This window comes from Haemaphysalis longicornis, unplaced genomic scaffold (genome assembly GCF_048455015.1).
Source record: "Haemaphysalis longicornis isolate Haplotype H1 unplaced genomic scaffold, Haemaphysalis longicornis Haplotype H1 scaffold_1, whole genome shotgun sequence".
Classification (NCBI taxonomy): domain Eukaryota; kingdom Metazoa; phylum Arthropoda; class Arachnida; order Ixodida; family Ixodidae; genus Haemaphysalis; species Haemaphysalis longicornis.
The window spans coordinates 353,010,705-353,019,767 of NW_027526203.1; the positions used below are offsets into that span (position 1 = coordinate 353,010,705).

Here is a 9,063-nt window from a genome sequence, read left to right on the forward strand (position 1 = left end):
TGAGTGTGAGGGAGTGGCGTCCAGTTTTGCCGAGGTATGTCTGAATGACACCCTTGTGTAGCCAGGTCGGGAAATAGGTTGCACTTGTTCAGACATGCCAGTGATAGGGTTTCGTTTTGTTGTTTGTTTTAATGATTTTGCGCCACGTCGGGGACTGATGTATGTATATAAGCCATGTTTCTTTCCAGAATAAATCAGTTGTGAGTGCAGTGTTGTCTTATCCGTATCTCATTCTTTTGCGCCATGTTCGCACTGATCTTTAATAATGAACGATTAACGTTGAAGCAAGACCACAAAAGTATATCAATATTTAGTTGATTTGGTCGACATCAGCCAGTCATGCAAATGGCACTTCTAGCCTCGCGAGCTGATTTCTGGAAAGCAGCTGGTGAGTCAATCACGGTAAAATTAGCATGATTGTCATTCTGACAAGGCAGTATTTTGAGTGTAGAAGTTATGTGTTGTCTCCTTTTAATAAGTTACCTTCCGTGCTTTTCCTTCTTTTACGTTTTAATTTTGGCTGTTGAGGCAGGTGGTGTTGGTTGAAATGTGCAGGCGATCTTTGAAAGAGAGAGCTGAAGCCACGAAGGCGTCGGGTTGCAGCCTTTACAGTGAAAGCTGTTGGTTTGTGGTTCCGGGGAGTCCCCTGCAACCAAATGAGTTTTCTTCTGACGCTGATTACACAGTGTCACCTGTCACTCACAGTATGTTACAAAAGAAAGGGATTGCTGATACAGAAATACGGTTTTTGCAGGTAGGTTTTGGGGCCAGGCGGGCATGATTTGTGATAGCACTACAACACTTTTGGATGATTCATACAAAATCATTCATGCAAAGTTTTTCTGTTGGATTAATGAATTTGGTGGCATGGAATCAACCTTGTTTGGGCAGTCTCTCTTATAGCCTTCCACAGCACAGAACGTAGCCACAAAGATAAGATATAATGACCAAATTTCACTTTTTCTAGAACTTGTTGTGAAAAATATGAGGGGGGAGCTGGAATCTTGAGCTTGCCCAGCTACAGTAGTCTGCACTGAGCAGTTTAACATTTGCAGTGTGAGGCCAGCCACGCTGAATCCTAGCTCCATTCTCTGTGTCTCTCTGCGCAGCTCGGCCCAACCCGGAAGCCCTGCAGCTGTACGTCTTGGAAGATGCCAGGAGCCTGCGTCTAGTCATGGCCATAAGAAAGATGCACCCCCCCTCCCTTTTTTTTTCTTATGTGATGCCATGCAGTGCACTTCTTACCATGTATGGGACAGGTCACATGAAATTGTTAGCATTGGACGTTTGCTTTTCCTGGCAGCCTCTGTAATAGTTTTATCCTGTGCTAGAAAAAGAAGGCTTTTGTATATACAACACAGCATATTTTTGGATGGTTTTTATAGGAGCAATTGTCTCTACACATGTGATTTTTTCATAGATATCTGGGCAGCTGTAAATATATTTGTATAAAGTTATAGTCTTGCTATGGTCGGTGATTGCGACAAATTACCAGATGTGCATATCCAAGACTACACTGCATCTCATAGTTTTGCAGTTGTAGCATGTTCATAATAATGACCTCGGAATTAAGCTGGGGGGACATTTTGCGCTTCCAGTGAATGCTGACCACAGTCACTGTCCTGTTTGGAAACATATGGAGGTGTTCAGGTGCAAGTGGGAGTACTTCTGCTGTTCAGCATCTGTGGGTGCGTAGTTGACCACTGGGCAGCACTTGGAGCACCACACATGACACGCAGAGGGCAGCAGGTTTGGATCAGCCACTCTAAAAGTAGGGCATAAAGGCTCTCACAACAGCCTTTATCAGCATGACAAACATCCCACGATTTAAGTGCCTATCGCAACAAAACACAGAACTGTATACATGGTCATCTTGCGGGCTGGTCTTCAGAGGCTTGGATTGAGTCATTTCTGTTGTGCTTCCGGACGGCTGCAGTTGGTGTTTCTTGTTTTAGAAGGGGAAAGAAAAGGTTGTGTAAGCGGTGTGAGCCTACAAGCACACAATCCCAAGGCACAAGCTGAGAAAGTAAAATGTGGGACCGGTGTAAAACTGATCAAGGCATGAATTCTACTTCCCAGTGTGCAGGGAAGTGCACATGTGACATTGGTTGGCCGCATCACAGAGCGTATGGTTCTGGTCAGCCAGCTTTTAGTGATGTCTTGGTTCAGTGAAGCTGCCAGCTATGTGCAGTGGTAAGCTAAACTGCTCAATCAACTGCTTGTGAAGACAAACAAGGCATGCAGTAGAAATCGGGCTTTCCGTGAAACCGTGATGACGGAAAATACCAGCATAGCTCGCCCATATGCTGGCCAACTTTTCCGAATGCCCAAATTACGTAGTATGTTCAATGTTGCGGCGTTGCAAGCCACTTGGCGCAATCAGCCACACCTTGTCGTCGTCAGTGCCCTTTTCTCGCCGGTGAGGCCCAAATTTTAGTCGGATGGGCATGTAAATTCTATACGTTACGACAAGTCTCCTGCTGTGGTTCCACAGTTAGCAAGTTGAGCATTAATGTGTCCTTTTTAGAAAAAAAATAACTTGTTTACCATATTTTCTTGTGCTTTTTATAGCATTGGTAATCAGACAGGTGGATGGATTTTATTGCTCAGCCATCACGTACAGAGTAAAAAGAAATTCTTTTAGCAGTTTGCATATAAAGGCAACTGTTTGCTGCAAGCTGTTGTGCTGATTGGCATCATTTTCTTGTGGTGCCTAATTATATAAATGGGTCCTAGCCATTTGTTTAACAGCAAAGGTTGAAGAAAATAGCCTAGCTAAATGCACCTTGCTGAAAATGCTGTGACTGACCATTTGTCAAGGCACTGTGCAATCTTTTGCTTGGCACCTCAACCTATAAATCATCAACTAAAAATCTAGCATGATAAAATATTCTTGTGCAAATATTTATTTAAACTCAACAATAAAAATGAACATCGTGTGCAGAAAATTTCATCCCTTTTTCAGCCACGTAATACTAGTTTGCAACGATGGACGTCGGATGTATTGAGTTGTGAGAAAAATTTCACCGGAAACTTTGTGACATATTTGCAGCAGGATGTGATTTGTACTGGAACTTTTTGCTGCAGTACTGCTTTTAAAAGGTACATGTGCCACTTTTGAACGTGCATGCTCAATTAAATGAATGTGTTCTCCCCCAGTTTGTACAGTGTACTTTTTGGGTACAGTCCTGCGCAATTGCCATGCTGACATCAGACTGCCAGTGGGAGGGTGCACCCCTTTCCTTTGCTGTCCTGAGACTTGTCTCAAGGTGCGGTTGTGCCTGGCCAGAGCACATCTAGTTTTCTCTTGGCGCCCCGATAGCAGCATGTTTGGTGGGTTCCACTTCACTCTTGCTGCCCTGGGGAAGAGTGTGTTGGGCATGCAGTAAATGTTGGTGTGCAGTGGCCCAGAGTGGTATTTGGCTTATTTAAACTTTGCTTTTCTGGTTACCAGGCATTGTGGTCACCCGACAGAATGTGTTTAAAGGCAATTGACTGTGCCTGTTGGGACGAGTGACAGTGAGAAAGGATTTTGCGGGGAGTCCCTGTTTAGTCCACATGGATGATGCATGCACAAGGGTATTTGCAAAAAAAGCGATTTTCGCAGTGTAATTAATTATATGTAATTCGTAGGCCCATAGTGGATCGTTCACAAAGAAGATGTACTGCTGCAAGTTTCCTTCATGCCTGCACTTGGGAGCTCTAATGTCACATGCTGTTAGCTTCTTCAGTCTATCAAGGGAGAAAGAAAGGCATTTTGCTTTCATGAAGTTCACTGGGTAATTTATTCTTTTGACCCATTCATGAAATTAAACTGCCTAAATAATTAACGTTCCAGCAAAAGTGAGAAGTGCGACTATTTTGTTGAGACTTAAATACAGTCCCTAGCACCACTGTGGTACTAATAAGCACCAAACTCTGGCTTGTCGGAAGCCACTCAGGATCAGCCATTACAAGTCATATAAGAGTGCAATATGCGAACATCTGGCCCTCAGCGAACAGTCATTCCATTTTAGCTTTTTTTTTTAAACAGATCTTGCCTTATGATGTATGATAAAGCATCTTGCAACTTTTTTTTGCTAGATTACTGTTATATTGATCAATGTTATCCTATCATAAAATAGGTCCAGGAGAAAGTCTGATGGCAAGTGTAATAAATGGATTGCGTTTACTTGTATGCGATGCCAACATTTTGTCACTCACTGGCCCTGGGACACTTTTCTTATCAAGCAAACATATTGTTGCCTAGGTTCCAGGACAGTCTCCTTCGTGGGCATGTACCTCAAAGAATGTTAGCGTCGTGCAACCCCCCTGTTGAGGGTATGCGTCATGTGCGGCAGGTTGTCCTTTGAAGCGAAGACGATTTCAACGCACCATGTGCTATACCCTAAGGAACAGCAGCAGCAGCAGCAGCATCTTGCGCTCATGTGCCTGGGTCAGTCGGCTATCTTTGCTGAGAACCGCCGTCCGAGTGCCCCTGGTGTCTGGCCTCTTCAGTTACGCACCACGCCTGATACATAGTTGCATCACCATCCTGCTGTTTACACCTGCGTCTACCAGTGCGCAACAATATTGCGTCTATTTCAATGAAGTAAGCTTAATTGCGCTGGTAACATGTAGGAGCTGGGCAAAACATAGTAAGAGCCAGCTTTGATTATGTTGGAGGTGGCAAAAAAAAATGGAGTTTGATCCTGCACGGTAACACCAGGCAAGGTAATGATGGGTATTAAAACAGCTGGCAGGCTCTGTTCTCATGCAAGTAGGCCTACTAAGTTCACTCACCCTGGAGTTCTGGCTGTCCATGTGTGCAGGGTGTCACAAAGGTAGTTAGGCAGGAAAGGCAGGTAGTTAGGCAGGTTAGGCCTCTCATCAACATTCAGTCTGCAAACCAACTTGCCCAAGCATCAATGGATGTCTTGCAAGAGGGGAGAACAAAGGGGCCCCTTGCCTCAGATCTGAGGTTGAAGCTGAAGTTAAGAAGCTTAGTTCCCATTTACAATTCTATGGAAGGGCTGATTGATTGTGATTTACTGTTGGAAGCCAAGATCACCTGTTCTTTTTGTTTTAGCATTTTTATTTAATCAGGAATTACCACACTTCGCCAAGCAGCATTTAGATGGGATCAAGTTGTCCAAGTCTAGCCAAATTTAAATCCGAGTTAGAGGTACCTTGTCTGCAGCGAGCGTGTAACTCATGACCATGCCATTGCAGAGATGAAGTGCTCACTTATTTGTGTGATTCGTAGTTTCATAGTGCTGCACCATGTCGTGTTGGGTTAACCCCTAATTGAGGGTTTCGGATTAGCAGAACTCGCCCAATCCAAAGCATTCCCAAATTATTTTGGACAAGCAGAGCTTGCCCTACTGGACTAAGTTCTTCTTTTGAATGTTCAGAACGACAAGCACTCTTGTACTTCATAGATTGCGTGTCACCCAGCAGGTGAAAGCTTGATGATTGTGTGTTTGCAAGAGTGTGTGTTTTCAGCAGAAACATGGCATCCGGTGGCAGCGACACATGCGTAGCTGGCTCGTCAACCCATAAAAAAATGCTTTTCATCTTCATGATCTTCTTCCATGGAAGATAATTCAGATAGTACTGATGTTTACCTTTTGTTTGGAAGTGACGAAGATTGCAGTGACGCTGAATTGAGAAGTTTTATTGATGATGAGGACATCTTTGAAGCGAATATTGCAAGTGCTAGTCAGCTGCTCTGTGTCTGTCCCGGGTTTGAAATTTACAACACAGTCCCGATGCTTCCCGAGTGAAATAGTAAAAGGGATATTATGACCCTGCACGCGTGAGGAATGATAGGGAACTTGATTTCTTTTTGTATTTTATTAGCAGCAGGCAGCTGGTTTACTGTGCAATGTTCCAGAAAAAACTGTACTGTGTTAATTTGACTTAGTACATTTTTTCAACATTGAGTAGTTTCTTTCAGCAATAAAAATAGGCGCTTACATGTCAGCGTACAGACTGCCCACCTCTGTCTGCTCCCTCAAGTACGCCGTAACACTTGATACGTCGCAAGGTATTTTTACAAACTTTGCAGTTACCCGCCGCGGTGGCTCAGTGGCTAAGGCGTTGCGCTGCTGAGCACGAGGTCGCGGGTTCGATTCCCGGCCGCGGCGGCCGCTTTTCTGATGAGGCGAAAAGCAAAAACGCCCGTGTGTTTGAGATTTCGGCGCACGTTAAAGATCCCCAGGTGGTCAAAATTAATCCGGAGCCCTCCACTACGGCGCGCCTCATCGCCTGCGTTGTGTCGGCGCGTTAAACCCCATAATCAAACTTTGCAGTTCGAAATCTGTTAAAATGCAATTATTCGTGTGATAGCAGCATCATTTCTTGCGAAGCAAAACTGTAGTGAAGCATGAACTGCACAATCTTTTGAATAAAGTGAAGTTGTCTTGTCTTCATGGTTCCTTCGAGGAAGACTTTGTGTCCACCAAGGAACAGTGCCTGGTTTCTGAGGCACAATAAAGCGAAATATAAGTTTTCATTTTTAGAATTCCATTTCTTTTTTTTTTCCCATTGAAAGAGACGATAAAAAATATCAGTATCACTCAAAGCTAGGCAAGTTTGCCCTTCTAAGGATACAGTGGCCGTGTATGTGCAAACAGATGAGCAACAGCAGCCACACAAACTTCGTCCAAAACTGACCGTGCATGCCCAGAGTGTGGGGGCACCGCATTTAGAGCAATCTTTCCCCTTCTACAGCAGGACAAGTGACAGTATGTGCAGGGAATACGATATAGAGCCGCCATTACTTTGTTATGTGTGAATGGCAAGTGCCTTCAGATTATGATTTGATATGTTTAAAAAAGCATTATTTGTACCTCGGCATGGGCTCGCAGAAAATTTAATTTAGGGTAAATCTAATTGAATGTAAATTTTAGAAATTTGGCCAGAGTTGGTGTGCATTTGAAGCGAAGACGATTTTAACGCACCATGTGCTATACCCTAAGGAACAGCAGCAGCAGCAGCAGCAGCCACAGAAATGTGACACCAGTCATAATTTACAAAAGGGTTGCTTTGTGATCACAACCATGACTGCATTGTTTTAGTTGTGAGGACTCGTTAATCTGACTATGACCATCACACGACCTTCCCACAAATGTCAACAGGACCGGGCAACTCTTTCGGTTGGCTCATGACTGCATGTGCCTTGTTGTAGGAAGCATTTGATATATCACGTACTTGGTACGGTCAAGTGATCCCTTTATCAAAATTTTTTGAGGACTGATTTTCGGGAGAACTGGACCACAACATACACACCAGCACAATTGAATTGGCTCCATGATGAATAATTGGCTGCATCACACTTCGTATGTGTTGTGTTACCCGGGACCACAGATCAGAATTAACAGGAGCTCCGGCTTAGCCTCTTGGCAATGCTTTCGCTTTGTACCCTTACTGCCACATTGATGTCATGCACTTATGTGTTCAGCTGCACACTCTGCCTCCACAGCTTTCTTTTAGAGCAACGCTTTTTATGTTTACCAGCCAAGGGTTCCGCCGCAACCATTTGTGTCGACAGAGAACTCCCGTGAACAAATAAAAAAAGTTACTGTCACCGGTGGAAATCAAACATGGAATGAATAGAGAAACGGAGCAAGATCCCGTTGTCTTGCGAATTGAGGTACAAGCGCACGTGGAGACGGGAGACGGATGGTGTACTCGCTGAGCACAGCTGCGGGTTGATACCCTGTGTTCTCGCTGAATGCCACGTGATTGCGTCACGCGAACTCTGGTGCAGCTGTGCGCTCTGCCCAAGGCGCGTGTAGCGGCCGTGTGCGCGCCTTGCGCATCTGCTAGGAGGAGGAGGAGGAGGAATAAACATTTATTCAGCTGTATTAGTTCCGTTGTGGGAGGCCTCCTTAGTCCAGGAAGCCTTGGTCCTTCGCTGCCCGGCGGGCCCTGTCCACCAGTCGTTGCTGGTCTTGAGGGCGTGAGCTGGTCAGCTGGTCCTCCCACTGCTCCAGTGTTGGGTTTGGTTGGGGGGTTAATGATGGCGATTGTCGGCACTCCCAGACCATATGGTAGAGAGTGTTGGGTGTGGGGCAGTGTTGACAAGTCGGAGTGTATGTTGTTGGGTAGATGGCATGGAGTAGTGTTCCGTGGGGGTAGGTGTTAGTTTGCAGCTGTCTGAGGGTAATGGCGTCCTCTCTGGTCATGTTGGGGTGTGTTGGGGGTAAATGCGGCGCTGCAGTTGGTAATGGGCAAGGACATCCGTGTATCTTCTTGGAATGTCATCGCTGGAGGTCATCGATCTGTCTGCCAACAAGGGGAAGGCCCGGAAGGTATGCTCGCGGGCAGCGGCGTGTGCCGCTTCATTCCCCTCGAGGGATGCGTGGCCTGGGGTCCAGACTATACGGAGTTCGGGTGGGCTTTGTAGATTGTTCAGGATGCGGATGGCTTGACCAGAAACACGACCTAGTTGGTAATTGCGGCAGGCGGTTTTGGAGTCTGTGATCACAGTGAGGTAGTCTGAGCCCGTGGTAGCAGCGAGGGCGATGGCAATTTCCTCTGCAGACTCTGTGTCAGGGACTGGGATTGTGGCCGATGTGAGTTCTGTGCAATGGTTGTTGACAACGCTGATGGCATGCGCAGACTTTCGAGGGTACCGGGCAGCATCTGTGTAGCGGACCGCTGGTTTGTTGTCTCCGTAGGATTTTCTGAGGGTGATGACCCTGGCCTTTCTTCGGTATGCATTGAATACGGGATGCATATTTCTGGGGATTGGAGCAACAGTAATAAGTTGGTGTAGAACCAGGGGAATGCGCTGTTTACTATATGATGTCTCCTGTGCATCGTAGCCAAGCCAACGTAGCGTATGATGACCCATTTTGGTGAGTTTAAGTCTTTCGAGTTGGCTGATTTTGTGAGCTTCAGCGAGTTCCTGCCAGGTGTTGTGCAGACCAAGTTTCATTCGCTTGTCGGTAGAAGTTGTCGGAGGTAGACCAAGTGCAAGCTTGTAGGCCTTCCGGATAAGGACATTCAGTTTGTCGCGCTCGCTATTCTTGAGACAGGTATGGAGTGCCGTAAGTAATCCTACTGATGATTAGG

The 9,063-nt window shown here is 45.7% G+C and overlaps 1 protein-coding gene across 1 annotated transcript in view; it reads left to right on the forward strand.

The window, feature by feature from the left end:
- Positions 1-3,154, forward strand: part of LOC144154890 (RAB11-binding protein RELCH homolog) — a 91,780-nt gene extending 88,626 nt beyond the window's left edge. The window contains exon 24 of the mRNA XM_077685984.1: positions 1,110-3,154. The gene's annotated coding sequence lies outside the window, so the exon portion shown is untranslated. The remainder of the gene's footprint in view (positions 1-1,109) is intronic.
- The last annotated feature ends 5,909 nt before the right edge of the window (positions 3,155-9,063 follow it).